The following is a 25,357-nucleotide window of genomic DNA, read 5'->3' as shown; positions in this document are numbered from 1 at the left end:
GGCCAAGCCTTATCTGAGGGGGACGCACTTGGGGGAGCATCTCCTGGGCAGCTGAGGGTGACTTTCCGCCGCTAGGTGACGGGGCCAGTGCCAGGCCGGGCTGCAGCTTCTCTGGGTGGAGCTCTGCAGCCTGTGTCTGGCCGTCTCGCACCAGGCGCTGTGGGACCCATGGAAATCTTGGGGCGGAGCCATGCAAAATATGCTTACCATACCGCCGGGCATGCTGGTCATGCAAATGCTATTCTTGGCCGAGGAATCTGGGGCTCTGCCGCAGAGCGTTGCTCCGAGTCAGCAGGGGAGCTGCCGAGCAGCAGTCTTTCAGGCAAAGCTTTTGTGGGCATCGCTTCTCGGCCTTTTGGCTAAGATCAAGTGTAGTATCTGTTCTTATCAGTTTTAATATCTGATACGTCCTCTATCTGGGGACCATATATTAAATTGATTTTTGGAACCGGGAGATGGAATGGGAGCTTGCTCTGTCCACTCCACGCATCAACTTGGTATTGCAGTACCTCCAGGACTGGTGCACTTCCCCACTTGGGGAAAACAATGCTGTGAAAAAGAAAGACTGAGCAATTCTTGAAAGAAGAGCACTTTGCAATATTTTTTTGTTTAAATGTGTTTTTTTTTTCCAGTGTTTCGGAAAAGGTGCTGTTGTGTCACGGGAGGAAAAAAAAGTCTGCCCTTTTTGCTTGCTTTTCACAGGAGCTGCAAAGCAAGGCAAAGGAGCCAGCCAGCCAGCCAGCAGCACAAGGAGGAGATGGGGGACACTGTCCTTGCCCTGCCTCACCCCTGAAAGGCCCCGAACGGCCCCGAACGGCCAAGCCTTATCTGAGGGGGACGCACTTGGGGGAGCATCTCCTGGGCAGCTGAGGGTGACTTTCGGCCGCTAGGTGACGGGGCCAGTGCCAGGCCGGGCTGCAGCTTCTCTGGGTGGAGCTCTGCAGCCTGTGTCTGGCCGTCTCGCACCAGGCGCTGTGGGACCCATGGAAATCTTGGGGCGGAGCCATGCAAAATATGCTTACCATACCGCCGGGCATGCTGGTCATGCAAATGCTATTCTTGGCCGAGGAATCTGGGGCTCTGCCGCAGAGCGTTGCTCCGAGTCAGCAGGGGAGCTGCCGAGCAGCAGTCTTTCAGGCAAAGCTTTTGTGGGCATCGCTTCTCGGCCTTTTGGCTAAGATCAAGTGTAGTATCTGTTCTTATCAGTTTAATATCTGATACGTCCTCTATCTGGGGACCATATATTAAATTGATTTTTGGAACCGGGAGATGGAATGGGAGCTTGCTCTGTCCACTCCACGCATCAACTTGGTATTGCAGTACCTCCAGGACTGGTGCACTTCCCCACTTGGGGAAAACAATGCTGTGAAAAAGAAAGACTGAGCAATTCTTGAAAGAAGAGCACTTTGCAATATTTTTTTGTTTAAATGTGTTTTTTTTTTCCAGTGTTTCGGAAAAGGTGCTGTTGTGTCACGGGAGGAAAAAAAAGTCTGCCCTTTTTGCTTGCTTTTCACAGGAGCTGCAAAGCAAGGCAAAGGAGCCAGCCAGCCAGCCAGCAGCACAAGGAGGAGATGGGGGACACTGTCCTTGCCCTGCCTCACCCCTGAAAGGCCCCGAACGGCCCCGAACGGCCAAGCCTTATCTGAGGGGGACGCACTTGGGGGAGCATCTCCTGGGCAGCTGAGGGTGACTTTCGGCCGCTAGGTGACGGGGCCAGTGCCAGGCCGGGCTGCAGCTTCTCTGGGTGGAGCTCTGCAGCCTGTGTCTGGCCGTCTCGCACCAGGCGCTGTGGGACCCATGGAAATCTTGGGGCGGAGCCATGCAAAATATGCTTACCATACCGCCGGGCATGCTGGTCATGCAAATGCTATTCTTGGCCGAGGAATCTGGGGCTCTGCCGCAGAGCGTTGCTCCGAGTCAGCAGGGGAGCTGCCGAGCAGCAGTCTTTCAGGCAAAGCTTTTGTGGGCATCGCTTCTCGGCCTTTTGGCTAAGATCAAGTGTAGTATCTGTTCTTATCAGTTTAATATCTGATACGTCCTCTATCTGGGGACCATATATTAAATTGATTTTTGGAACCGGGAGATGGAATGGGAGCTTGCTCTGTCCACTCCACGCATCAACTTGGTATTGCAGTACCTCCAGGACTGGTGCACTTCCCCACTTGGGGAAAACAATGCTGTGAAAAAGAAAGACTGAGCAATTCTTGAAAGAAGAGCACTTTGCAATATTTTTTTGTTTAAATGTGTTTTTTTTTTCCAGTGTTTCGGAAAAGGTGCTGTTGTGTCACGGGAGGAAAAAAAAGTCTGCCCTTTTTGCTTGCTTTTCACAGGAGCTGCAAAGCAAGGCAAAGGAGCCAGCCAGCCAGCCAGCCAGCAGCACAAGGAGGAGATGGGGGACACTGTCCTTGCCCTGCCTCACCCCTGAAAGGCCCCGAACGGCCCCGAACGGCCAAGCCTTATCTGAGGGGGACGCACTTGGGGGAGCATCTCCTGGGCAGCTGAGGGTGACTTTCGGCCGCTAGGTGACGGGGCCAGTGCCAGGCCGGGCTGCAGCTTCTCTGGGTGGAGCTCTGCAGCCTGTGTCTGGCCGTCTCGCACCAGGCGCTGTGGGACCCATGGAAATCTTGGGGCGGAGCCATGCAAAATATGCTTACCATACCGCCGGGCATGCTGGTCATGCAAATGCTATTCTTGGCCGAGGAATCTGGGGCTCTGCCGCAGAGCGTTGCTCCGAGTCAGCAGGGGAGCTGCCGAGCAGCAGTCTTTCAGGCAAAGCTTTTGTGGGCATCGCTTCTCGGCCTTTTGGCTAAGATCAAGTGTAGTATCTGTTCTTATCAGTTTAATATCTGATACGTCCTCTATCTGGGGACCATATATTAAATTGATTTTTGGAACCGGGAGATGGAATGGGAGCTTGCTCTGTCCACTCCACGCATCAACTTGGTATTGCAGTACCTCCAGGACTGGTGCACTTCCCCACTTGGGGAAAACAATGCTGTGAAAAAGAAAGACTGAGCAATTCTTGAAAGAAGAGCACTTTGCAATATTTTTTTGTTTAAATGTGTTTTTTTTTTCCAGTGTTTCGGAAAAGGTGCTGTTGTGTCACGGGAGGAAAAAAAAGTCTGCCCTTTTTGCTTGCTTTTCACAGGAGCTGCAAAGCAAGGCAAAGGAGCCAGCCAGCCAGCCAGCCAGCAGCACAAGGAGGAGATGGGGGACACTGTCCTTGCCCTGCCTCACCCCTGAAAGGCCCCGAACGGCCCCGAACGGCCAAGCCTTATCTGAGGGGGACGCACTTGGGGGAGCATCTCCTGGGCAGCTGAGGGTGACTTTCGGCCGCTAGGTGACGGGGCCAGTGCCAGGCCGGGCTGCAGCTTGGCTGGGTGGAGCTCTGCAGCCTGTGTCTGGCCGTCTCGCACCAGGCGCTGTGGGACCCATGGAAATCTTGGGGCGGAGCCATGCAAAATATGCTTACCATACCGCCGGGCATGCTGGTCATGCAAATGCTATTCTTGGCCGAGGAATCTGGGGCTCTGCCGCAGAGCGTTGCTCCGAGTCAGCAGGGGAGCTGCCGAGCAGCAGTCTTTCAGGCAAAGCTTTTGTGAGCATCGCTTCTCGGCCTTTTGGCTAAGATCAAGTGTAGTATCTGTTCTTATCAGTTTAATATCTGATACGTCCTCTATCTGGGGACCATATATTAAATTGATTTTTGGAACCGGGAGATGGAATGGGAGCTTGCTCTGTCCACTCCACGCATCAACTTGGTATTGCAGTACCTCCAGGACTGGTGCACTTCCCCACTTGGGGAAAACAATGCTGTGAAAAAGAAAGACTGAGCAATTCTTGAAAGAAGAGCACTTTGCAATATTTTTTTGTTTAAATGTGTTTTTTTTTTCCAGTGTTTCGGAAAAGGTGCTGTTGTGTCACGGGAGGAAAAAAAAGTCTGCCCTTTTTGCTTGCTTTTCACAGGAGCTGCAAAGCAAGGCAAAGGAGCCAGCCAGCCAGCCAGCAGCACAAGGAGGAGATGGGGGACACTGTCCTTGCCCTGCCTCACCCCTGAAAGGCCCCGAACGGCCCCGAACGGCCAAGCCTTATCTGAGGGGGACGCACTTGGGGGAGCATCTCCTGGGCAGCTGAGGGTGACTTTCGGCCGCTAGGTGACGGGGCCAGTGCCAGGCCGGGCTGCAGCTTCTCTGGGTGGAGCTCTGCAGCCTGTGTCTGGCCGTCTCGCACCAGGCGCTGTGGGACCCATGGAAATCTTGGGGCGGAGCCATGCAAAATATGCTTACCATACCGCCGGGCATGCTGGTCATGCAAATGCTATTCTTGGCCGAGGAATCTGGGGCTCTGCCGCAGAGCGTTGCTCCGAGTCAGCAGGGGAGCTGCCGAGCAGCAGTCTTTCAGGCAAAGCTTTTGTGGGCATCGCTTCTCGGCCTTTTGGCTAAGATCAAGTGTAGTATCTGTTCTTATCAGTTTAATATCTGATACGTCCTCTATCTGGGGACCATATATTAAATTGATTTTTGGAACCGGGAGATGGAATGGGAGCTTGCTCTGTCCACTCCACGCATCAACTTGGTATTGCAGTACCTCCAGGACTGGTGCACTTCCCCACTTGGGGAAAACAATGCTGTGAAAAAGAAAGACTGAGCAATTCTTGAAAGAAGAGCACTTTGCAATATTTTTTTGTTTAAATGTGTTTTTTTTTTCCAGTGTTTCGGAAAAGGTGCTGTTGTGTCACGGGAGGAAAAAAAAGTCTGCCCTTTTTGCTTGCTTTTCACAGGAGCTGCAAAGCAAGGCAAAGGAGCCAGCCAGCCAGCCAGCCAGCAGCACAAGGAGGAGATGGGGGACACTGTCCTTGCCCTGCCTCACCCCTGAAAGGCCCCGAACGGCCCCGAACGGCCAAGCCTTATCTGAGGGGGACGCACTTGGGGGAGCATCTCCTGGGCAGCTGAGGGTGACTTTCGGCCGCTAGGTGACGGGGCCAGTGCCAGGCCGGGCTGCAGCTTCTCTGGGTGGAGCTCTGCAGCCTGTGTCTGGCCGTCTCGCACCAGGCGCTGTGGGACCCATGGAAATCTTGGGGCGGAGCCATGCAAAATATGCTTACCATACCGCCGGGCATGCTGGTCATGCAAATGCTATTCTTGGCCGAGGAATCTGGGGCTCTGCCGCAGAGCGTTGCTCCGAGTCAGCAGGGGAGCTGCCGAGCAGCAGTCTTTCAGGCAAAGCTTTTGTGGGCATCGCTTCTCGGCCTTTTGGCTAAGATCAAGTGTAGTATCTGTTCTTATCAGTTTAATATCTGATACGTCCTCTATCTGGGGACCATATATTAAATTGATTTTTGGAACCGGGAGATGGAATGGGAGCTTGCTCTGTCCACTCCACGCATCAACTTGGTATTGCAGTACCTCCAGGACTGGTGCACTTCCCCACTTGGGGAAAACAATGCTGTGAAAAAGAAAGACTGAGCAATTCTTGAAAGAAGAGCACTTTGCAATATTTTTTTGTTTAAATGTGTTTTTTTTTTCCAGTGTTTCGGAAAAGGTGCTGTTGTGTCACGGGAGGAAAAAAAAGTCTGCCCTTTTTGCTTGCTTTTCACAGGAGCTGCAAAGCAAGGCAAAGGAGCCAGCCAGCCAGCCAGCAGCACAAGGAGGAGATGGGGGACACTGTCCTTGCCCTGCCTCACCCCTGAAAGGCCCCGAACGGCCCCGAACGGCCAAGCCTTATCTGAGGGGGACGCACTTGGGGGAGCATCTCCTGGGCAGCTGAGGGTGACTTTCGGCCGCTAGGTGACGGGGCCAGTGCCAGGCCGGGCTGCAGCTTCTCTGGGTGGAGCTCTGCAGCCTGTGTCTGGCCGTCTCGCACCAGGCGCTGTGGGACCCATGGAAATCTTGGGGCGGAGCCATGCAAAATATGCTTACCATACCGCCGGGCATGCTGGTCATGCAAATGCTATTCTTGGCCGAGGAATCTGGGGCTCTGCCGCAGAGCGTTGCTCCGAGTCAGCAGGGGAGCTGCCGAGCAGCAGTCTTTCAGGCAAAGCTTTTGTGGGCATCGCTTCTCGGCCTTTTGGCTAAGATCAAGTGTAGTATCTGTTCTTATCAGTTTAATATCTGATACGTCCTCTATCTGGGGACCATATATTAAATTGATTTTTGGAACCGGGAGATGGAATGGGAGCTTGCTCTGTCCACTCCACGCATCAACTTGGTATTGCAGTACCTCCAGGACTGGTGCACTTCCCCACTTGGGGAAAACAATGCTGTGAAAAAGAAAGACTGAGCAATTCTTGAAAGAAGAGCACTTTGCAATATTTTTTTGTTTAAATGTGTTTTTTTTTTCCAGTGTTTCGGAAAAGGTGCTGTTGTGTCACGGGAGGAAAAAAAAGTCTGCCCTTTTTGCTTGCTTTTCACAGGAGCTGCAAAGCAAGGCAAAGGAGCCAGCCAGCCAGCCAGCAGCACAAGGAGGAGATGGGGGACACTGTCCTTGCCCTGCCTCACCCCTGAAAGGCCCCGAACGGCCCCGAACGGCCAAGCCTTATCTGAGGGGGACGCACTTGGGGGAGCATCTCCTGGGCAGCTGAGGGTGACTTTCGGCCGCTAGGTGACGGGGCCAGTGCCAGGCCGGGCTGCAGCTTCTCTGGGTGGAGCTCTGCAGCCTGTGTCTGGCCGTCTCGCACCAGGCGCTGTGGGACCCATGGAAATCTTGGGGCGGAGCCATGCAAAATATGCTTACCATACCGCCGGGCATGCTGGTCATGCAAATGCTATTCTTGGCCGAGGAATCTGGGGCTCTGCCGCAGAGCGTTGCTCCGAGTCAGCAGGGGAGCTGCCGAGCAGCAGTCTTTCAGGCAAAGCTTTTGTGGGCATCGCTTCTCGGCCTTTTGGCTAAGATCAAGTGTAGTATCTGTTCTTATCAGTTTAATATCTGATACGTCCTCTATCTGGGGACCATATATTAAATTGATTTTTGGAACCGGGAGATGGAATGGGAGCTTGCTCTGTCCACTCCACGCATCAACTTGGTATTGCAGTACCTCCAGGACTGGTGCACTTCCCCACTTGGGGAAAACAATGCTGTGAAAAAGAAAGACTGAGCAATTCTTGAAAGAAGAGCACTTTGCAATATTTTTTTGTTTAAATGTGTTTTTTTTTTCCAGTGTTTCGGAAAAGGTGCTGTTGTGTCACGGGAGGAAAAAAAAGTCTGCCCTTTTTGCTTGCTTTTCACAGGAGCTGCAAAGCAAGGCAAAGGAGCCAGCCAGCCAGCCAGCCAGCAGCACAAGGAGGAGATGGGGGACACTGTCCTTGCCCTGCCTCACCCCTGAAAGGCCCCGAACGGCCCCGAACGGCCAAGCCTTATCTGAGGGGGACGCACTTGGGGGAGCATCTCCTGGGCAGCTGAGGGTGACTTTCGGCCGCTAGGTGACGGGGCCAGTGCCAGGCCGGGCTGCAGCTTGGCTGGGTGGAGCTCTGCAGCCTGTGTCTGGCCGTCTCGCACCAGGCGCTGTGGGACCCATGGAAATCTTGGGGCGGAGCCATGCAAAATATGCTTACCATACCGCCGGGCATGCTGGTCATGCAAATGCTATTCTTGGCCGAGGAATCTGGGGCTCTGCCGCAGAGCGTTGCTCCGAGTCAGCAGGGGAGCTGCCGAGCAGCAGTCTTTCAGGCAAAGCTTTTGTGAGCATCGCTTCTCGGCCTTTTGGCTAAGATCAAGTGTAGTATCTGTTCTTATCAGTTTAATATCTGATACGTCCTCTATCTGGGGACCATATATTAAATTGATTTTTGGAACCGGGAGATGGAATGGGAGCTTGCTCTGTCCACTCCACGCATCAACTTGGTATTGCAGTACCTCCAGGACTGGTGCACTTCCCCACTTGGGGAAAACAATGCTGTGAAAAAGAAAGACTGAGCAATTCTTGAAAGAAGAGCACTTTGCAATATTTTTTTGTTTAAATGTGTTTTTTTTTTCCAGTGTTTCGGAAAAGGTGCTGTTGTGTCACGGGAGGAAAAAAAAGTCTGCCCTTTTTGCTTGCTTTTCACAGGAGCTGCAAAGCAAGGCAAAGGAGCCAGCCAGCCAGCCAGCAGCACAAGGAGGAGATGGGGGACACTGTCCTTGCCCTGCCTCACCCCTGAAAGGCCCCGAACGGCCCCGAACGGCCAAGCCTTATCTGAGGGGGACGCACTTGGGGGAGCATCTCCTGGGCAGCTGAGGGTGACTTTCGGCCGCTAGGTGACGGGGCCAGTGCCAGGCCGGGCTGCAGCTTCTCTGGGTGGAGCTCTGCAGCCTGTGTCTGGCCGTCTCGCACCAGGCGCTGTGGGACCCATGGAAATCTTGGGGCGGAGCCATGCAAAATATGCTTACCATACCGCCGGGCATGCTGGTCATGCAAATGCTATTCTTGGCCGAGGAATCTGGGGCTCTGCCGCAGAGCGTTGCTCCGAGTCAGCAGGGGAGCTGCCGAGCAGCAGTCTTTCAGGCAAAGCTTTTGTGGGCATCGCTTCTCGGCCTTTTGGCTAAGATCAAGTGTAGTATCTGTTCTTATCAGTTTAATATCTGATACGTCCTCTATCTGGGGACCATATATTAAATTGATTTTTGGAACCGGGAGATGGAATGGGAGCTTGCTCTGTCCACTCCACGCATCAACTTGGTATTGCAGTACCTCCAGGACTGGTGCACTTCCCCACTTGGGGAAAACAATGCTGTGAAAAAGAAAGACTGAGCAATTCTTGAAAGAAGAGCACTTTGCAATATTTTTTTGTTTAAATGTGTTTTTTTTTTCCAGTGTTTCGGAAAAGGTGCTGTTGTGTCACGGGAGGAAAAAAAAGTCTGCCCTTTTTGCTTGCTTTTCACAGGAGCTGCAAAGCAAGGCAAAGGAGCCAGCCAGCCAGCCAGCCAGCAGCACAAGGAGGAGATGGGGGACACTGTCCTTGCCCTGCCTCACCCCTGAAAGGCCCCGAACGGCCCCGAACGGCCAAGCCTTATCTGAGGGGGACGCACTTGGGGGAGCATCTCCTGGGCAGCTGAGGGTGACTTTCGGCCGCTAGGTGACGGGGCCAGTGCCAGGCCGGGCTGCAGCTTCTCTGGGTGGAGCTCTGCAGCCTGTGTCTGGCCGTCTCGCACCAGGCGCTGTGGGACCCATGGAAATCTTGGGGCGGAGCCATGCAAAATATGCTTACCATACCGCCGGGCATGCTGGTCATGCAAATGCTATTCTTGGCCGAGGAATCTGGGGCTCTGCCGCAGAGCGTTGCTCCGAGTCAGCAGGGGAGCTGCCGAGCAGCAGTCTTTCAGGCAAAGCTTTTGTGGGCATCGCTTCTCGGCCTTTTGGCTAAGATCAAGTGTAGTATCTGTTCTTATCAGTTTAATATCTGATACGTCCTCTATCTGGGGACCATATATTAAATTGATTTTTGGAACCGGGAGATGGAATGGGAGCTTGCTCTGTCCACTCCACGCATCAACTTGGTATTGCAGTACCTCCAGGACTGGTGCACTTCCCCACTTGGGGAAAACAATGCTGTGAAAAAGAAAGACTGAGCAATTCTTGAAAGAAGAGCACTTTGCAATATTTTTTTGTTTAAATGTGTTTTTTTTTTCCAGTGTTTCGGAAAAGGTGCTGTTGTGTCACGGGAGGAAAAAAAAGTCTGCCCTTTTTGCTTGCTTTTCACAGGAGCTGCAAAGCAAGGCAAAGGAGCCAGCCAGCCAGCCAGCAGCACAAGGAGGAGATGGGGGACACTGTCCTTGCCCTGCCTCACCCCTGAAAGGCCCCGAACGGCCCCGAACGGCCAAGCCTTATCTGAGGGGGACGCACTTGGGGGAGCATCTCCTGGGCAGCTGAGGGTGACTTTCGGCCGCTAGGTGACGGGGCCAGTGCCAGGCCGGGCTGCAGCTTGGCTGGGTGGAGCTCTGCAGCCTGTGTCTGGCCGTCTCGCACCAGGCGCTGTGGGACCCATGGAAATCTTGGGGCGGAGCCATGCAAAATATGCTTACCATACCGCCGGGCATGCTGGTCATGCAAATGCTATTCTTGGCCGAGGAATCTGGGGCTCTGCCGCAGAGCGTTGCTCCGAGTCAGCAGGGGAGCTGCCGAGCAGCAGTCTTTCAGGCAAAGCTTTTGTGAGCATCGCTTCTCGGCCTTTTGGCTAAGATCAAGTGTAGTATCTGTTCTTATCAGTTTAATATCTGATACGTCCTCTATCTGGGGACCATATATTAAATTGATTTTTGGAACCGGGAGATGGAATGGGAGCTTGCTCTGTCCACTCCACGCATCAACTTGGTATTGCAGTACCTCCAGGACTGGTGCACTTCCCCACTTGGGGAAAACAATGCTGTGAAAAAGAAAGACTGAGCAATTCTTGAAAGAAGAGCACTTTGCAATATTTTTTTGTTTAAATGTGTTTTTTTTTTCCAGTGTTTCGGAAAAGGTGCTGTTGTGTCACGGGAGGAAAAAAAAGTCTGCCCTTTTTGCTTGCTTTTCACAGGAGCTGCAAAGCAAGGCAAAGGAGCCAGCCAGCCAGCCAGCAGCACAAGGAGGAGATGGGGGACACTGTCCTTGCCCTGCCTCACCCCTGAAAGGCCCCGAACGGCCCCGAACGGCCAAGCCTTATCTGAGGGGGACGCACTTGGGGGAGCATCTCCTGGGCAGCTGAGGGTGACTTTCGGCCGCTAGGTGACGGGGCCAGTGCCAGGCCGGGCTGCAGCTTCTCTGGGTGGAGCTCTGCAGCCTGTGTCTGGCCGTCTCGCACCAGGCGCTGTGGGACCCATGGAAATCTTGGGGCGGAGCCATGCAAAATATGCTTACCATACCGCCGGGCATGCTGGTCATGCAAATGCTATTCTTGGCCGAGGAATCTGGGGCTCTGCCGCAGAGCGTTGCTCCGAGTCAGCAGGGGAGCTGCCGAGCAGCAGTCTTTCAGGCAAAGCTTTTGTGGGCATCGCTTCTCGGCCTTTTGGCTAAGATCAAGTGTAGTATCTGTTCTTATCAGTTTAATATCTGATACGTCCTCTATCTGGGGACCATATATTAAATTGATTTTTGGAACCGGGAGATGGAATGGGAGCTTGCTCTGTCCACTCCACGCATCAACTTGGTATTGCAGTACCTCCAGGACTGGTGCACTTCCCCACTTGGGGAAAACAATGCTGTGAAAAAGAAAGACTGAGCAATTCTTGAAAGAAGAGCACTTTGCAATATTTTTTTGTTTAAATGTGTTTTTTTTTTCCAGTGTTTCGGAAAAGGTGCTGTTGTGTCACGGGAGGAAAAAAAAGTCTGCCCTTTTTGCTTGCTTTTCACAGGAGCTGCAAAGCAAGGCAAAGGAGCCAGCCAGCCAGCCAGCCAGCAGCACAAGGAGGAGATGGGGGACACTGTCCTTGCCCTGCCTCACCCCTGAAAGGCCCCGAACGGCCCCGAACGGCCAAGCCTTATCTGAGGGGGACGCACTTGGGGGAGCATCTCCTGGGCAGCTGAGGGTGACTTTCGGCCGCTAGGTGACGGGGCCAGTGCCAGGCCGGGCTGCAGCTTCTCTGGGTGGAGCTCTGCAGCCTGTGTCTGGCCGTCTCGCACCAGGCGCTGTGGGACCCATGGAAATCTTGGGGCGGAGCCATGCAAAATATGCTTACCATACCGCCGGGCATGCTGGTCATGCAAATGCTATTCTTGGCCGAGGAATCTGGGGCTCTGCCGCAGAGCGTTGCTCCGAGTCAGCAGGGGAGCTGCCGAGCAGCAGTCTTTCAGGCAAAGCTTTTGTGGACATCGCTTCTCGGCCTTTTGGCTAAGATCAAGTGTAGTATCTGTTCTTATCAGTTTAATATCTGATACGTCCTCTATCTGGGGACCATATATTAAATTGATTTTTGGAACCGGGAGATGGAATGGGAGCTTGCTCTGTCCACTCCACGCATCAACTTGGTATTGCAGTACCTCCAGGACTGGTGCACTTCCCCACTTGGGGAAAACAATGCTGTGAAAAAGAAAGACTGAGCAATTCTTGAAAGAAGAGCACTTTGCAATATTTTTTTGTTTAAATGTGTTTTTTTTTTCCAGTGTTTCGGAAAAGGTGCTGTTGTGTCACGGGAGGAAAAAAAAGTCTGCCCTTTTTGCTTGCTTTTCACAGGAGCTGCAAAGCAAGGCAAAGGAGCCAGCCAGCCAGCCAGCAGCACAAGGAGGAGATGGGGGACACTGTCCTTGCCCTGCCTCACCCCTGAAGGGCCCCGAACGGCCCCGAACGGCCAAGCCTTATCTGAGGGGGACGCACTTGGGGGAGCATCTCCTGGGCAGCTGAGGGTGACTTTCGGCCGCTAGGTGACGGGGCCAGTGCCAGGCCGGGCTGCAGCTTCTCTGGGTGGAGCTCTGCAGCCTGTGTCTGGCCGTCTCGCACCAGGCGCTGTGGGACCCATGGAAATCTTGGGGCGGAGCCATGCAAAATATGCTTACCATACCGCCGGGCATGCTGGTCATGCAAATGCTATTCTTGGCCGAGGAATCTGGGGCTCTGCCGCAGAGCGTTGCTCCGAGTCAGCAGGGGAGCTGCCGAGCAGCAGTCTTTCAGGCAAAGCTTTTGTGAGCATCGCTTCTCGGCCTTTTGGCTAAGATCAAGTGTAGTATCTGTTCTTATCAGTTTAATATCTGATACGTCCTCTATCTGGGGACCATATATTAAATTGATTTTTGGAACCGGGAGATGGAATGGGAGCTTGCTCTGTCCACTCCACGCATCAACTTGGTATTGCAGTACCTCCAGGACTGGTGCACTTCCCCACTTGGGGAAAACAATGCTGTGAAAAAGAAAGACTGAGCAATTCTTGAAAGAAGAGCACTTTGCAATATTTTTTTGTTTAAATGTGTTTTTTTTTTCCAGTGTTTCGGAAAAGGTGCTGTTGTGTCACGGGAGGAAAAAAAAGTCTGCCCTTTTTGCTTGCTTTTCACAGGAGCTGCAAAGCAAGGCAAAGGAGCCAGCCAGCCAGCCAGCAGCACAAGGAGGAGATGGGGGACACTGTCCTTGCCCTGCCTCACCCCTGAAAGGCCCCGAACGGCCCCGAACGGCCAAGCCTTATCTGAGGGGGACGCACTTGGGGGAGCATCTCCTGGGCAGCTGAGGGTGACTTTCGGCCGCTAGGTGACGGGGCCAGTGCCAGGCCGGGCTGCAGCTTCTCTGGGTGGAGCTCTGCAGCCTGTGTCTGGCCGTCTCGCACCAGGCGCTGTGGGACCCATGGAAATCTTGGGGCGGAGCCATGCAAAATATGCTTACCATACCGCCGGGCATGCTGGTCATGCAAATGCTATTCTTGGCCGAGGAATCTGGGGCTCTGCCGCAGAGCGTTGCTCCGAGTCAGCAGGGGAGCTGCCGAGCAGCAGTCTTTCAGGCAAAGCTTTTGTGGGCATCGCTTCTCGGCCTTTTGGCTAAGATCAAGTGTAGTATCTGTTCTTATCAGTTTAATATCTGATACGTCCTCTATCTGGGGACCATATATTAAATTGATTTTTGGAACCGGGAGATGGAATGGGAGCTTGCTCTGTCCACTCCACGCATCAACTTGGTATTGCAGTACCTCCAGGACTGGTGCACTTCCCCACTTGGGGAAAACAATGCTGTGAAAAAGAAAGACTGAGCAATTCTTGAAAGAAGAGCACTTTGCAATATTTTTTTGTTTAAATGTGTTTTTTTTTTCCAGTGTTTCGGAAAAGGTGCTGTTGTGTCACGGGAGGAAAAAAAAGTCTGCCCTTTTTGCTTGCTTTTCACAGGAGCTGCAAAGCAAGGCAAAGGAGCCAGCCAGCCAGCCAGCCAGCAGCACAAGGAGGAGATGGGGGACACTGTCCTTGCCCTGCCTCACCCCTGAAAGGCCCCGAACGGCCCCGAACGGCCAAGCCTTATCTGAGGGGGACGCACTTGGGGGAGCATCTCCTGGGCAGCTGAGGGTGACTTTCGGCCGCTAGGTGACGGGGCCAGTGCCAGGCCGGGCTGCAGCTTCTCTGGGTGGAGCTCTGCAGCCTGTGTCTGGCCGTCTCGCACCAGGCGCTGTGGGACCCATGGAAATCTTGGGGCGGAGCCATGCAAAATATGCTTACCATACCGCCGGGCATGCTGGTCATGCAAATGCTATTCTTGGCCGAGGAATCTGGGGCTCTGCCGCAGAGCGTTGCTCCGAGTCAGCAGGGGAGCTGCCGAGCAGCAGTCTTTCAGGCAAAGCTTTTGTGGGCATCGCTTCTCGGCCTTTTGGCTAAGATCAAGTGTAGTATCTGTTCTTATCAGTTTAATATCTGATACGTCCTCTATCTGGGGACCATATATTAAATTGATTTTTGGAACCGGGAGATGGAATGGGAGCTTGCTCTGTCCACTCCACGCATCAACTTGGTATTGCAGTACCTCCAGGACTGGTGCACTTCCCCACTTGGGGAAAACAATGCTGTGAAAAAGAAAGACTGAGCAATTCTTGAAAGAAGAGCACTTTGCAATATTTTTTTGTTTAAATGTGTTTTTTTTTTCCAGTGTTTCGGAAAAGGTGCTGTTGTGTCACGGGAGGAAAAAAAAGTCTGCCCTTTTTGCTTGCTTTTCACAGGAGCTGCAAAGCAAGGCAAAGGAGCCAGCCAGCCAGCCAGCAGCACAAGGAGGAGATGGGGGACACTGTCCTTGCCCTGCCTCACCCCTGAAAGGCCCCGAACGGCCCCGAACGGCCAAGCCTTATCTGAGGGGGACGCACTTGGGGGAGCATCTCCTGGGCAGCTGAGGGTGACTTTCGGCCGCTAGGTGACGGGGCCAGTGCCAGGCCGGGCTGCAGCTTGGCTGGGTGGAGCTCTGCAGCCTGTGTCTGGCCGTCTCGCACCAGGCGCTGTGGGACCCATGGAAATCTTGGGGCGGAGCCATGCAAAATATGCTTACCATACCGCCGGGCATGCTGGTCATGCAAATGCTATTCTTGGCCGAGGAATCTGGGGCTCTGCCGCAGAGCGTTGCTCCGAGTCAGCAGGGGAGCTGCCGAGCAGCAGTCTTTCAGGCAAAGCTTTTGTGAGCATCGCTTCTCGGCCTTTTGGCTAAGATCAAGTGTAGTATCTGTTCTTATCAGTTTAATATCTGATACGTCCTCTATCTGGGGACCATATATTAAATTGATTTTTGGAACCGGGAGATGGAATGGGAGCTTGCTCTGTCCACTCCACGCATCAACTTGGTATTGCAGTACCTCCAGGACTGGTGCACTTCCCCACTTGGGGAAAACAATGCTGTGAAAAAGAAAGACTGAGCAATTCTTGAAAGAAGAGCACTTTGCAATATTTTTTTGTTTAAATGTGTTTTTTTTTTCCAGTGTTTCGGAAAAGGTGCTGTTGTGTCACGGGAGGAAAAAAAAGTCTGCCCTTTTTGCTTGCTTTTCACAGGAGCTGCAAAGCAAGGCAAAGGAGCCAGCCAGCCAGCCAGCAGCACAAGGAGGAGATGGGGGACACTGTCCTTGCCCTGCCTCACCCCTGAAAGGCCCCGAACGGCCCCGAACGGCCAAGCCTTATCTGAGGGGGACGCACTTGGGGGAGCATCTCCTGGGCAGCTGAGGGTGACTTTCGGCCGCTAGGTGACGGGGCCAGTGCCAGGCCGGGCTGCAGCTTCTCTGGGTGGAGCTCTGCAGCCTGTGTCTGGCCGTCTCGCACCAGGCGCTGTGGGACCCATGGAAATCTTGGGGCGGAGCCATGCAAAATATGCTTACCATACCGCCGGGCATGCTGGTCATGCAAATGCTATTCTTGGCCGAGGAATCTGGGGCTCTGCCGCAGAGCGTTGCTCCGAGTCAGCAGGGGAGCTGCCGAGCAGCAGTCTTTCAGGCAAAGCTTTTGTGGGCATCGCTTCTCGGCCTTTTGGCTAAGATCAAGTGTAGTATCTGTTCTTATCAGTTTAATATCTGATACGTCCTCTATCTGGGGACCATATATTAAATTGATTTTTGGAACCGGGAGATGGAATGGGAGCTTGCTCTGTCCACTCCACGCATCAACTTGGTATTGCAGTACCTCCAGGACTGGTGCACTTCCCCACTTGGGGAAAACAATGCTGTGAAAAAGAAAGACTGAGCAATTCTTGAAAGAAGAGCACTTTGCAATATTTTTTTGTTTAAATGTGTTTTTTTTTTCCAGTGTTTCGGAAAAGGTGCTGTTGTGTCACGGGAGGAAAAAAAAGTCTGCCCTTTTTGCTTGCTTTTCACAGGAGCTGCAAAGCAAGGCAAAGGAGCCAGCCAGCCAGCCAGCCAGCAGCACAAGGAGGAGATGGGGGACACTGTCCTTGCCCTGCCTCACCCCTGAAAGGCCCCGAACGGCCCCGAACGGCCAAGCCTTATCTGAGGGGGACGCACTTGGGGGAGCATCTCCTGGGCAGCTGAGGGTGACTTTCGGCCGCTAGGTGACGGGGCCAGTGCCAGGCCGGGCTGCAGCTTCTCTGGGTGGAGCTCTGCAGCCTGTGTCTGGCCGTCTCGCACCAGGCGCTGTGGGACCCATGGAAATCTTGGGGCGGAGCCATGCAAAATATGCTTACCATACCGCCGGGCATGCTGGTCATGCAAATGCTATTCTTGGCCGAGGAATCTGGGGCTCTGCCGCAGAGCGTTGCTCCGAGTCAGCAGGGGAGCTGCCGAGCAGCAGTCTTTCAGGCAAAGCTTTTGTGGACATCGCTTCTCGGCCTTTTGGCTAAGATCAAGTGTAGTATCTGTTCTTATCAGTTTAATATCTGATACGTCCTCTATCTGGGGACCATATATTAAATTGATTTTTGGAACCGGGAGATGGAATGGGAGCTTGCTCTGTCCACTCCACGCATCAACTTGGTATTGCAGTACCTCCAGGACTGGTGCACTTCCCCACTTGGGGAAAACAATGCTGTGAAAAAGAAAGACTGAGCAATTCTTGAAAGAAGAGCACTTTGCAATATTTTTTTGTTTAAATGTGTTTTTTTTTTCCAGTGTTTCGGAAAAGGTGCTGTTGTGTCACGGGAGGAAAAAAAAGTCTGCCCTTTTTGCTTGCTTTTCACAGGAGCTGCAAAGCAAGGCAAAGGAGCCAGCCAGCCAGCCAGCAGCACAAGGAGGAGATGGGGGACACTGTCCTTGCCCTGCCTCACCCCTGAAGGGCCCCGAACGGCCCCGAACGGCCAAGCCTTATCTGAGGGGGACGCACTTGGGGGAGCATCTCCTGGGCAGCTGAGGGTGACTTTCGGCCGCTAGGTGACGGGGCCAGTGCCAGGCCGGGCTGCAGCTTCTCTGGGTGGAGCTCTGCAGCCTGTGTCTGGCCGTCTCGCACCAGGCGCTGTGGGACCCATGGAAATCTTGGGGCGGAGCCATGCAAAATATGCTTACCATACCGCCGGGCATGCTGGTCATGCAAATGCTATTCTTGGCCGAGGAATCTGGGGCTCTGCCGCAGAGCGTTGCTCCGAGTCAGCAGGGGAGCTGCCGAGCAGCAGTCTTTCAGGCAAAGCTTTTGTGAGCATCGCTTCTCGGCCTTTTGGCTAAGATCAAGTGTAGTATCTGTTCTTATCAGTTTAATATCTGATACGTCCTCTATCTGGGGACCATATATTAAATTGATTTTTGGAACCGGGAGATGGAATGGGAGCTTGCTCTGTCCACTCCACGCATCAACTTGGTATTGCAGTACCTCCAGGACTGGTGCACTTCCCCACTTGGGGAAAACAATGCTGTGAAAAAGAAAGACTGAGCAATTCTTGAAAGAAGAGCACTTTGCAATATTTTTTTGTTTAAATGTGTTTTTTTTTTCCAGTGTTTCGGAAAAGGTGCTGTTGTGTCACGGGAGGAAAAAAAAGTCTGCCCTTTTTGCTTGCTTTTCACAGGAGCTGCAAAGCAAGGCAAAGGAGCCAGCCAGCCAGCCAGCAGCACAAGGAGGAGATGGGGGACACTGTCCTTGCCCTGCCTCACCCCTGAAAGGCCCCGAACGGCCCCGAACGGCCAAGCCTTATCTGAGGGGGACGCACTTGGGGGAGCATCTCCTGGGCAGCTGAGGGTGACTTTCGGCCGCTAGGTGACGGGGCCAGTGCCAGGCCGGGCTGCAGCTTCTCTGGGTGGAGCTCTGCAGCCTGTGTCTGGCCGTCTCGCACCAGGCGCTGTGGGACCCATGGAAATCTTGGGGCGGAGCCATGCAAAATATGCTTACCATACCGCCGGGCATGCTGGTCATGCAAATGCTATTCTTGGCCGAGGAATCTGGGGCTCTGCCGCAGAGCGTTGCTCCGAGTCAGCAGGGGAGCTGCCGAGCAGCAGTCTTTCAGGCAAAGCTTTTGTGGGCATCGCTTCTCGGCCTTTTGGCTAAGATCAAGTGTAGTATCTGTTCTTATCAGTTTAATATCTGATACGTCCTCTATCTGGGGACCATATATTAAATTGATTTTTGGAACCGGGAGATGGAATGGGAGCTTGCTCTGTCCACTCCACGCATCAACTTGGTATTGCAGTACCTCCAGGACTGGTGCACTTCCCCACTTGGGGAAAACAATGCTGTGAAAAAGAAAGACTGAGCAATTCTTGAAAGAAGAGCACTTTGCAATATTTTTTTGTTTAAATGTGTTTTTTTTTTCCAGTGTTTCGGAAAAGGTGCTGTTGTGTCACGGGAGGAAAAAAAAGTCTGCCCTTTTTGCTTGCTTTTCACAGGAGCTGCAAAGCAAGGCAAAGGAGCCAGCCAGCCAGCCAGCCAGCAGCACAAGGAGGAGATGGGGGACACTGTCCTTGCCCTGCCTCACCCCTGAAAGGCCCCGAACGGCCCCGAACGGCCAAGCCTTATCTGAGGGGGACGCACTTGGGGGAGCATCTCCTGGGCAGCTGAGGGTGACTTTCGGCCGCTAGGTGACGGGGCCAGTGCCAGGCCGGGCTGCAGCTTCTCTGGGTGGAGCTCTGCAGCCTGTGTCTGGCCGTCTCGCACCAGGCGCTGTGGGACCCATGGAAATCTTGGGGCGGAGCCATGCAAAATATGCTTACCATACCGCCGGGCATGCTGGTCATGCAAATGCTATTCTTGGCCGAGGAATCTGGGGCTCTGCCGCAGAGCGTTGCTCCGAGTCAGCAGGGGAGCTGCCGAGCAGCAGTCTTTCAGGCAAAGCTTTTGTGGGCATCGCTTCTCGGCCTTTTGGCTAAGATCAAGTGTAGTATCTGTTCTTATCAGTTTAATATCTGATACGTCCTCTATCTGGGGACCATATATTAAATTGATTTTTGGAACCGGGAGATGGAATGGGAGCTTGCTCTGTCCACTCCACGCATCAACTTGGTATTGCAGTACCTCCAGGACTGGTGCACTTCCCCACTTGGGGAAAACAATGCTGTGAAAAAGAAAGACTGAGCAATTCTTGAAAGAAGAGCACTTTGCAATATTTTTTTGTTTAAATGTGTTTTTTTTTTCCAGTGTTTCGGAAAAGGTGCTGTTGTGTCACGGGAGGAAAAAAAAGTCTGCCCTTTTTGCTTGCTTTTCACAGGAGCTGCAAAGCAAGGCAAAGGAGCCAGCCAGCCAGCCAGCAGCACAAGGAGGAGATGGGGGACACTGTCCTTGCCCTGCCTCACCCCTGAAAGGCCCCGAACGGCCCCGAACGGCCAAGCCTTATCTGAGGGGGACGCACTTGGGGGAGCATCTCCTGGGCAGCTGAGGGTGACTTTCGGCCGCTAGGTGACGGGGCCAGTGCCAGGCCGGGCTGCAGCTTGGCTGGGTGGAGCTCTGCAGCCTGTGTCTGGCCGTCTCGCACCAGGCGCTGTGGGACCCATGGAAATCTTGGGGCGGAGCCATGCAAAATATGCTTACCATACCGCCGGGCATGCTGGTCATGCAAATGCTATTCTTGGCCGAGGAATCTGGGGCTCTGCCGCAGAGCGTTGCTCCGAGTCAGCAGGGGAGCTGCCGAGCAGCAGTCTTTCAGGCAAAGCTTTTGTGAGCATCGCTTCTCGGCCTTTTGGCTAAGATCAAGTGTAGTATCTGTTCTTATCAGTTTAATATCTGATACGTCCTCTATCTGGGGACCATATATTAAATTGATTTTTGGAACCGGGAGATGGAATGGGAGCTTGCTCTGTCCACTCCACGCATCAACTTGGTATTGCAGTACCTCCAGGACTGGTGCACTTCCCCACTTGGGGAAAACAATGCTGTGAAAAAGAAAGACTGAGCAATTCTTGAAAGAAGAGCACTTTGCAATATTTTTTTGTTTAAATGTGTTTTTTTTTTCCAGTGTTTCGGAAAAGGTGCTGTTGTGTCACGGGAGGAAAAAAAAGTCTGCCCTTTTTGCTTGCTTTTCACAGGAGCTGCAAAGCAAGGCAAAGGAGCCAGCCAGCCAGCCAGCAGCACAAGGAGGAGATGGGGGACACTGTCCTTGCCCTGCCTCACCCCTGAAAGGCCCCGAACGGCCCCGAACGGCCAAGCCTTATCTGAGGGGGACGCACTTGGGGGAGCATCTCCTGGGCAGCTGAGGGTGACTTTCGGCCGCTAGGTGACGGGGCCAGTGCCAGGCCGGGCTGCAGCTTCTCTGGGTGGAGCTCTGCAGCCTGTGTCTGGCCGTCTCGCACCAGGCGCTGTGGGACCCATGGAAATCTTGGGGCGGAGCCATGCAAAATATGCTTACCATACCGCCGGGCATGCTGGTCATGCAAATGCTATTCTTGGCCGAGGAATCTGGGGCTCTGCCGCAGAGCGTTGCTCCGAGTCAGCAGGGGAGCTGCCGAGCAGCAGTCTTTCAGGCAAAGCTTTTGTGGGCATCGCTTCTCGGCCTTTTGGCTAAGATCAAGTGTAGTATCTGTTCTTATCAGTTTAATATCTGATACGTCCTCTATCTGGGGACCATATATTAAATTGATTTTTGGAACCGGGAGATGGAATGGGAGCTTGCTCTGTCCACTCCACGCATCAACTTGGTATTGCAGTACCTCCAGGACTGGTGCACTTCCCCACTTGGGGAAAACAATGCTGTGAAAAAGAAAGACTGAGCAATTCTTGAAAGAAGAGCACTTTGCAATATTTTTTTGTTTAAATGTGTTTTTTTTTTCCAGTGTTTCGGAAAAGGTGCTGTTGTGTCACGGGAGGAAAAAAAAGTCTGCCCTTTTTGCTTGCTTTTCACAGGAGCTGCAAAGCAAGGCAAAGGAGCCAGCCAGCCAGCCAGCCAGCAGCACAAGGAGGAGATGGGGGACACTGTCCTTGCCCTGCCTCACCCCTGAAAGGCCCCGAACGGCCCCGAACGGCCAAGCCTTATCTGAGGGGGACGCACTTGGGGGAGCATCTCCTGGGCAGCTGAGGGTGACTTTCGGCCGCTAGGTGACGGGGCCAGTGCCAGGCCGGGCTGCAGCTTCTCTGGGTGGAGCTCTGCAGCCTGTGTCTGGCCGTCTCGCACCAGGCGCTGTGGGACCCATGGAAATCTTGGGGCGGAGCCATGCAAAATATGCTTACCATACCGCCGGGCATGCTGGTCATGCAAATGCTATTCTTGGCCGAGGAATCTGGGGCTCTGCCGCAGAGCGTTGCTCCGAGTCAGCAGGGGAGCTGCCGAGCAGCAGTCTTTCAGGCAAAGCTTTTGTGGACATCGCTTCTCGGCCTTTTGGCTAAGATCAAGTGTAGTATCTGTTCTTATCAGTTTAATATCTGATACGTCCTCTATCTGGGGACCATATATTAAATTGATTTTTGGAACCGGGAGATGGAATGGGAGCTTGCTCTGTCCACTCCACGCATCAACTTGGTATTGCAGTACCTCCAGGACTGGTGCACTTCCCCACTTGGGGAAAACAATGCTGTGAAAAAGAAAGACTGAGCAATTCTTGAAAGAAGAGCACTTTGCAATATTTTTTTGTTTAAATGTGTTTTTTTTTTCCAGTGTTTCGGAAAAGGTGCTGTTGTGTCACGGGAGGAAAAAAAAGTCTGCCCTTTTTGCTTGCTTTTCACAGGAGCTGCAAAGCAAGGCAAAGGAGCCAGCCAGCCAGCCAGCAGCACAAGGAGGAGATGGGGGACACTGTCCTTGCCCTGCCTCACCCCTGAAGGGCCCCGAACGGCCCCGAACGGCCAAGCCTTATCTGAGGGGGACGCACTTGGGGGAGCATCTCCTGGGCAGCTGAGGGTGACTTTCGGCCGCTAGGTGACGGGGCCAGTGCCAGGCCGGGCTGCAGCTTCTCTGGGTGGAGCTCTGCAGCCTGTGTCTGGCCGTCTCGCACCAGGCGCTGTGGGACCCATGGAAATCTTGGGGCGGAGCCATGCAAAATATGCTTACCATACCGCCGGGCATGCTGGTCATGCAAATGCTATTCTTGGCCGAGGAATCTGGGGCTCTGCCGCAGAGCGTTGCTCCGAGTCAGCAGGGGAGCTGCCGAGCAGCAGTCTTTCAGGCAAAGCTTTTGTGAGCATCGCTTCTCGGCCTTTTGGCTAAGATCAAGTGTAGTATCTGTTCTTATCAGTTTAATATCTGATACGTCCTCTATCTGGGGACCATATATTAAATTGATTTTTGGAACCGGGAGATGGAATGGGAGCTTGCTCTGTCCACTCCACGCATCAACTTGGTATTGCAGTACCTCCAGGACTGGTGCACTTCCCCACTTGGGGAAAACAATGCTGTGAAAAAGAAAGACTGAGCAATTCTTGAAAGAAGAGCACTTTGCAATATTTTTTTGTTTAAATGTGTTTTTTTTTTCCAGTGTTTCGGAAAAGGTGCTGTTGTGTCACGGGAGGAAAAAAAAGTCTGCCCTTTTTGCTTGCTTTTCACAGGAGCTGCAAAGCAAGGCAAAGGAGCCAGCCAGCCAGCCAGCAGCACAAGGAGGAGATGGGGGACACTGTCCTTGCCCTGCCTCACCCCTGAAAGGCCCCGAACGGCCCCGAACGGCCAAGCCTTATCTGAGGGGGACGCACTTGGGGGAGCATCTCCTGGGCAGCTGAGGGTGACTTTCGGCCGCTAGGTGACGGGGCCAGTGCCAGGCCGGGCTGCAGCTTCTCTGGGTGGAGCTCTGCAGCCTGTGTCTGGCCGTCTCGCACCAGGCGCTGTGGGACCCATGGAAATCTTGGGGCGGAGCCATGCAAAATATGCTTACCATACCGCCGGGCATGCTGGTCATGCAAATGCTATTCTTGGCCGAGGAATCTGGGGCTCTGCCGCAGAGCGTTGCTCCGAGTCAGCAGGGGAGCTGCCGAGCAGCAGTCTTTCAGGCAAAGCTTTTGTGGGCATCGCTTCTCGGCCTTTTGGCTAAGATCAAGTGTAGTATCTGTTCTTATCAGTTTAATATCTGATACGTCCTCTATCTGGGGACCATATATTAAATTGATTTTTGGAACCGGGAGATGGAATGGGAGCTTGCTCTGTCCACTCCACGCATCAACTTGGTATTGCAGTACCTCCAGGACTGGTGCACTTCCCCACTTGGGGAAAACAATGCTGTGAAAAAGAAAGACTGAGCAATTCTTGAAAGAAGAGCACTTTGCAATATTTTTTTGTTTAAATGTGTTTTTTTTTTCCAGTGTTTCGGAAAAGGTGCTGTTGTGTCACGGGAGGAAAAAAAAGTCTGCCCTTTTTGCTTGCTTTTCACAGGAGCTGCAAAGCAAGGCAAAGGAGCCAGCCAGCCAGCCAGCCAGCAGCACAAGGAGGAGATGGGGGACACTGTCCTTGCCCTGCCTCACCCCTGAAAGGCCCCGAACGGCCCCGAACGGCCAAGCCTTATCTGAGGGGGACGCACTTGGGGGAGCATCTCCTGGGCAGCTGAGGGTGACTTTCGGCCGCTAGGTGACGGGGCCAGTGCCAGGCCGGGCTGCAGCTTCTCTGGGTGGAGCTCTGCAGCCTGTGTCTGGCCGTCTCGCACCAGGCGCTGTGGGACCCATGGAAATCTTGGGGCGGAGCCATGCAAAATATGCTTACCATACCGCCGGGCATGCTGGTCATGCAAATGCTATTCTTGGCCGAGGAATCTGGGGCTCTGCCGCAGAGCGTTGCTCCGAGTCAGCAGGGGAGCTGCCGAGCAGCAGTCTTTCAGGCAAAGCTTTTGTGGGCATCGCTTCTCGGCCTTTTGGCTAAGATCAAGTGTAGTATCTGTTCTTATCAGTTTAATATCTGATACGTCCTCTATCTGGGGACCATATATTAAATTGATTTTTGGAACCGGGAGATGGAATGGGAGCTTGCTCTGTCCACTCCACGCATCAACTTGGTATTGCAGTACCTCCAGGACTGGTGCACTTCCCCACTTGGGGAAAACAATGCTGTGAAAAAGAAAGACTGAGCAATTCTTGAAAGAAGAGCACTTTGCAATATTTTTTTGTTTAAATGTGTTTTTTTTTTCCAGTGTTTCGGAAAAGGTGCTGTTGTGTCACGGGAGGAAAAAAAAGTCTGCCCTTTTTGCTTGCTTTTCACAGGAGCTGCAAAGCAAGGCAAAGGAGCCAGCCAGCCAGCCAGCAGCACAAGGAGGAGATGGGGGACACTGTCCTTGCCCTGCCTCACCCCTGAAAGGCCCCGAACGGCCCCGAACGGCCAAGCCTTATCTGAGGGGGACGCACTTGGGGGAGCATCTCCTGGGCAGCTGAGGGTGACTTTCGGCCGCTAGGTGACGGGGCCAGTGCCAGGCCGGGCTGCAGCTTCTCTGGGTGGAGCTCTGCAGCCTGTGTCTGGCCGTCTCGCACCAGGCGCTGTGGGACCCATGGAAATCTTGGGGCGGAGCCATGCAAAATATGCTTACCATACCGCCGGGCATGCTGGTCATGCAAATGCTATTCTTGGCCGAGGAATCTGGGGCTCTGCCGCAGAGCGTTGCTCCGAGTCAGCAGGGGAGCTGCCGAGCAGCAGTCTTTCAGGCAAAGCTTTTGTGGGCATCGCTTCTCGGCCTTTTGGCTAAGATCAAGTGTAGTATCTGTTCTTATCAGTTTAATATCTGATACGTCCTCTATCTGGGGACCATATATTAAATTGATTTTTGGAACCGGGAGATGGAATGGGAGCTTGCTCTGTCCACTCCACGCATCAACTTGGTATTGCAGTACCTCCAGGACTGGTGCACTTCCCCACTTGGGGAAAACAATGCTGTGAAAAAGAAAGACTGAGCAATTCTTGAAAGAAGAGCACTTTGCAATATTTTTTTGTTTAAATGTGTTTTTTTTTTCCAGTGTTTCGGAAAAGGTGCTGTTGTGTCACGGGAGGAAAAAAAAGTCTGCCCTTTTTGCTTGCTTTTCACAGGAGCTGCAAAGCAAGGCAAAGGAGCCAGCCAGCCAGCCAGCCAGCAGCACAAGGAGGAGATGGGGGACACTGTCCTTGCCCTGCCTCACCCCTGAAAGGCCCCGAACGGCCCCGAACGGCCAAGCCTTATCTGAGGGGGACGCACTTGGGGGAGCATCTCCTGGGCAGCTGAGGGTGACTTTCGGCCGCTA

General features: G+C 53.3%; 31 non-coding genes across 31 annotated transcripts; all 31 read left to right on the top strand.

Moving 5' to 3' along the window:
* The first annotated feature begins 339 nt into the window (after nt 1-339).
* LOC138459915 (U2 spliceosomal RNA) lies at nt 340-531 on the top strand. Its single transcript, XR_011262699.1, has one exon. It is a non-coding gene; the product is annotated as a U2 spliceosomal RNA (small nuclear RNA).
* Nucleotides 532-1,154: 623 nt separating this feature from the next.
* Nucleotides 1,155-1,345, top strand: LOC138463686 (U2 spliceosomal RNA). Its single transcript, XR_011266277.1, has one exon. It is a non-coding gene; the product is annotated as a U2 spliceosomal RNA (small nuclear RNA).
* A 623-nt stretch (nt 1,346-1,968) lies between these two features.
* LOC138463675 (U2 spliceosomal RNA) lies at nt 1,969-2,159 on the top strand. The gene has a single exon (XR_011266266.1). It is a non-coding gene; the product is annotated as a U2 spliceosomal RNA (small nuclear RNA).
* A 627-nt stretch (nt 2,160-2,786) lies between these two features.
* On the top strand, nt 2,787-2,977 carry LOC138463664 (U2 spliceosomal RNA). The gene has a single exon (XR_011266255.1). It is a non-coding gene; the product is annotated as a U2 spliceosomal RNA (small nuclear RNA).
* Nucleotides 2,978-3,604: 627 nt separating this feature from the next.
* Nucleotides 3,605-3,795, top strand: LOC138463653 (U2 spliceosomal RNA). The gene has a single exon (XR_011266244.1). It is a non-coding gene; the product is annotated as a U2 spliceosomal RNA (small nuclear RNA).
* Nucleotides 3,796-4,418: 623 nt separating this feature from the next.
* LOC138463642 (U2 spliceosomal RNA) lies at nt 4,419-4,609 on the top strand. Its single transcript, XR_011266233.1, has one exon. It is a non-coding gene; the product is annotated as a U2 spliceosomal RNA (small nuclear RNA).
* A 627-nt stretch (nt 4,610-5,236) lies between these two features.
* Nucleotides 5,237-5,427, top strand: LOC138463631 (U2 spliceosomal RNA). The gene has a single exon (XR_011266222.1). It is a non-coding gene; the product is annotated as a U2 spliceosomal RNA (small nuclear RNA).
* Nucleotides 5,428-6,050: 623 nt separating this feature from the next.
* On the top strand, nt 6,051-6,241 carry LOC138463609 (U2 spliceosomal RNA). Its single transcript, XR_011266200.1, has one exon. It is a non-coding gene; the product is annotated as a U2 spliceosomal RNA (small nuclear RNA).
* Nucleotides 6,242-6,864: 623 nt separating this feature from the next.
* Nucleotides 6,865-7,055, top strand: LOC138463598 (U2 spliceosomal RNA). Its single transcript, XR_011266189.1, has one exon. It is a non-coding gene; the product is annotated as a U2 spliceosomal RNA (small nuclear RNA).
* Nucleotides 7,056-7,682: 627 nt separating this feature from the next.
* On the top strand, nt 7,683-7,873 carry LOC138463587 (U2 spliceosomal RNA). The gene has a single exon (XR_011266178.1). It is a non-coding gene; the product is annotated as a U2 spliceosomal RNA (small nuclear RNA).
* A 623-nt stretch (nt 7,874-8,496) lies between these two features.
* On the top strand, nt 8,497-8,687 carry LOC138463576 (U2 spliceosomal RNA). The gene has a single exon (XR_011266167.1). It is a non-coding gene; the product is annotated as a U2 spliceosomal RNA (small nuclear RNA).
* A 627-nt stretch (nt 8,688-9,314) lies between these two features.
* LOC138463565 (U2 spliceosomal RNA) lies at nt 9,315-9,505 on the top strand. The gene has a single exon (XR_011266156.1). It is a non-coding gene; the product is annotated as a U2 spliceosomal RNA (small nuclear RNA).
* A 623-nt stretch (nt 9,506-10,128) lies between these two features.
* LOC138463554 (U2 spliceosomal RNA) lies at nt 10,129-10,319 on the top strand. Its single transcript, XR_011266145.1, has one exon. It is a non-coding gene; the product is annotated as a U2 spliceosomal RNA (small nuclear RNA).
* A 623-nt stretch (nt 10,320-10,942) lies between these two features.
* On the top strand, nt 10,943-11,133 carry LOC138463543 (U2 spliceosomal RNA). The gene has a single exon (XR_011266134.1). It is a non-coding gene; the product is annotated as a U2 spliceosomal RNA (small nuclear RNA).
* A 627-nt stretch (nt 11,134-11,760) lies between these two features.
* LOC138463532 (U2 spliceosomal RNA) lies at nt 11,761-11,951 on the top strand. Its single transcript, XR_011266123.1, has one exon. It is a non-coding gene; the product is annotated as a U2 spliceosomal RNA (small nuclear RNA).
* Nucleotides 11,952-12,574: 623 nt separating this feature from the next.
* On the top strand, nt 12,575-12,765 carry LOC138463521 (U2 spliceosomal RNA). The gene has a single exon (XR_011266112.1). It is a non-coding gene; the product is annotated as a U2 spliceosomal RNA (small nuclear RNA).
* A 623-nt stretch (nt 12,766-13,388) lies between these two features.
* Nucleotides 13,389-13,579, top strand: LOC138463510 (U2 spliceosomal RNA). Its single transcript, XR_011266101.1, has one exon. It is a non-coding gene; the product is annotated as a U2 spliceosomal RNA (small nuclear RNA).
* Nucleotides 13,580-14,206: 627 nt separating this feature from the next.
* LOC138463488 (U2 spliceosomal RNA) lies at nt 14,207-14,397 on the top strand. The gene has a single exon (XR_011266079.1). It is a non-coding gene; the product is annotated as a U2 spliceosomal RNA (small nuclear RNA).
* Nucleotides 14,398-15,020: 623 nt separating this feature from the next.
* LOC138463477 (U2 spliceosomal RNA) lies at nt 15,021-15,211 on the top strand. The gene has a single exon (XR_011266068.1). It is a non-coding gene; the product is annotated as a U2 spliceosomal RNA (small nuclear RNA).
* A 623-nt stretch (nt 15,212-15,834) lies between these two features.
* Nucleotides 15,835-16,025, top strand: LOC138463466 (U2 spliceosomal RNA). Its single transcript, XR_011266057.1, has one exon. It is a non-coding gene; the product is annotated as a U2 spliceosomal RNA (small nuclear RNA).
* Nucleotides 16,026-16,652: 627 nt separating this feature from the next.
* LOC138463455 (U2 spliceosomal RNA) lies at nt 16,653-16,843 on the top strand. The gene has a single exon (XR_011266046.1). It is a non-coding gene; the product is annotated as a U2 spliceosomal RNA (small nuclear RNA).
* Nucleotides 16,844-17,466: 623 nt separating this feature from the next.
* LOC138463444 (U2 spliceosomal RNA) lies at nt 17,467-17,657 on the top strand. Its single transcript, XR_011266035.1, has one exon. It is a non-coding gene; the product is annotated as a U2 spliceosomal RNA (small nuclear RNA).
* Nucleotides 17,658-18,280: 623 nt separating this feature from the next.
* LOC138463433 (U2 spliceosomal RNA) lies at nt 18,281-18,471 on the top strand. The gene has a single exon (XR_011266024.1). It is a non-coding gene; the product is annotated as a U2 spliceosomal RNA (small nuclear RNA).
* A 627-nt stretch (nt 18,472-19,098) lies between these two features.
* Nucleotides 19,099-19,289, top strand: LOC138463422 (U2 spliceosomal RNA). Its single transcript, XR_011266013.1, has one exon. It is a non-coding gene; the product is annotated as a U2 spliceosomal RNA (small nuclear RNA).
* Nucleotides 19,290-19,912: 623 nt separating this feature from the next.
* On the top strand, nt 19,913-20,103 carry LOC138463411 (U2 spliceosomal RNA). Its single transcript, XR_011266002.1, has one exon. It is a non-coding gene; the product is annotated as a U2 spliceosomal RNA (small nuclear RNA).
* Nucleotides 20,104-20,726: 623 nt separating this feature from the next.
* Nucleotides 20,727-20,917, top strand: LOC138463400 (U2 spliceosomal RNA). The gene has a single exon (XR_011265991.1). It is a non-coding gene; the product is annotated as a U2 spliceosomal RNA (small nuclear RNA).
* A 627-nt stretch (nt 20,918-21,544) lies between these two features.
* Nucleotides 21,545-21,735, top strand: LOC138463389 (U2 spliceosomal RNA). Its single transcript, XR_011265980.1, has one exon. It is a non-coding gene; the product is annotated as a U2 spliceosomal RNA (small nuclear RNA).
* A 623-nt stretch (nt 21,736-22,358) lies between these two features.
* On the top strand, nt 22,359-22,549 carry LOC138463367 (U2 spliceosomal RNA). The gene has a single exon (XR_011265958.1). It is a non-coding gene; the product is annotated as a U2 spliceosomal RNA (small nuclear RNA).
* A 623-nt stretch (nt 22,550-23,172) lies between these two features.
* LOC138463356 (U2 spliceosomal RNA) lies at nt 23,173-23,363 on the top strand. The gene has a single exon (XR_011265947.1). It is a non-coding gene; the product is annotated as a U2 spliceosomal RNA (small nuclear RNA).
* A 627-nt stretch (nt 23,364-23,990) lies between these two features.
* LOC138463345 (U2 spliceosomal RNA) lies at nt 23,991-24,181 on the top strand. Its single transcript, XR_011265936.1, has one exon. It is a non-coding gene; the product is annotated as a U2 spliceosomal RNA (small nuclear RNA).
* Nucleotides 24,182-24,804: 623 nt separating this feature from the next.
* LOC138463334 (U2 spliceosomal RNA) lies at nt 24,805-24,995 on the top strand. The gene has a single exon (XR_011265925.1). It is a non-coding gene; the product is annotated as a U2 spliceosomal RNA (small nuclear RNA).
* The last annotated feature ends 362 nt before the right edge of the window (nt 24,996-25,357 follow it).

This window comes from Ambystoma mexicanum, chromosome 1p (assembly GCF_040938575.1).
Source record: "Ambystoma mexicanum isolate Mex_15411 chromosome 1p, UKY_AmexF1_1, whole genome shotgun sequence".
NCBI lineage: Eukaryota > Metazoa > Chordata > Amphibia > Caudata > Ambystomatidae > Ambystoma > Ambystoma mexicanum.
This window is presented reverse-complemented; position numbering and strand designations above follow the sequence as displayed.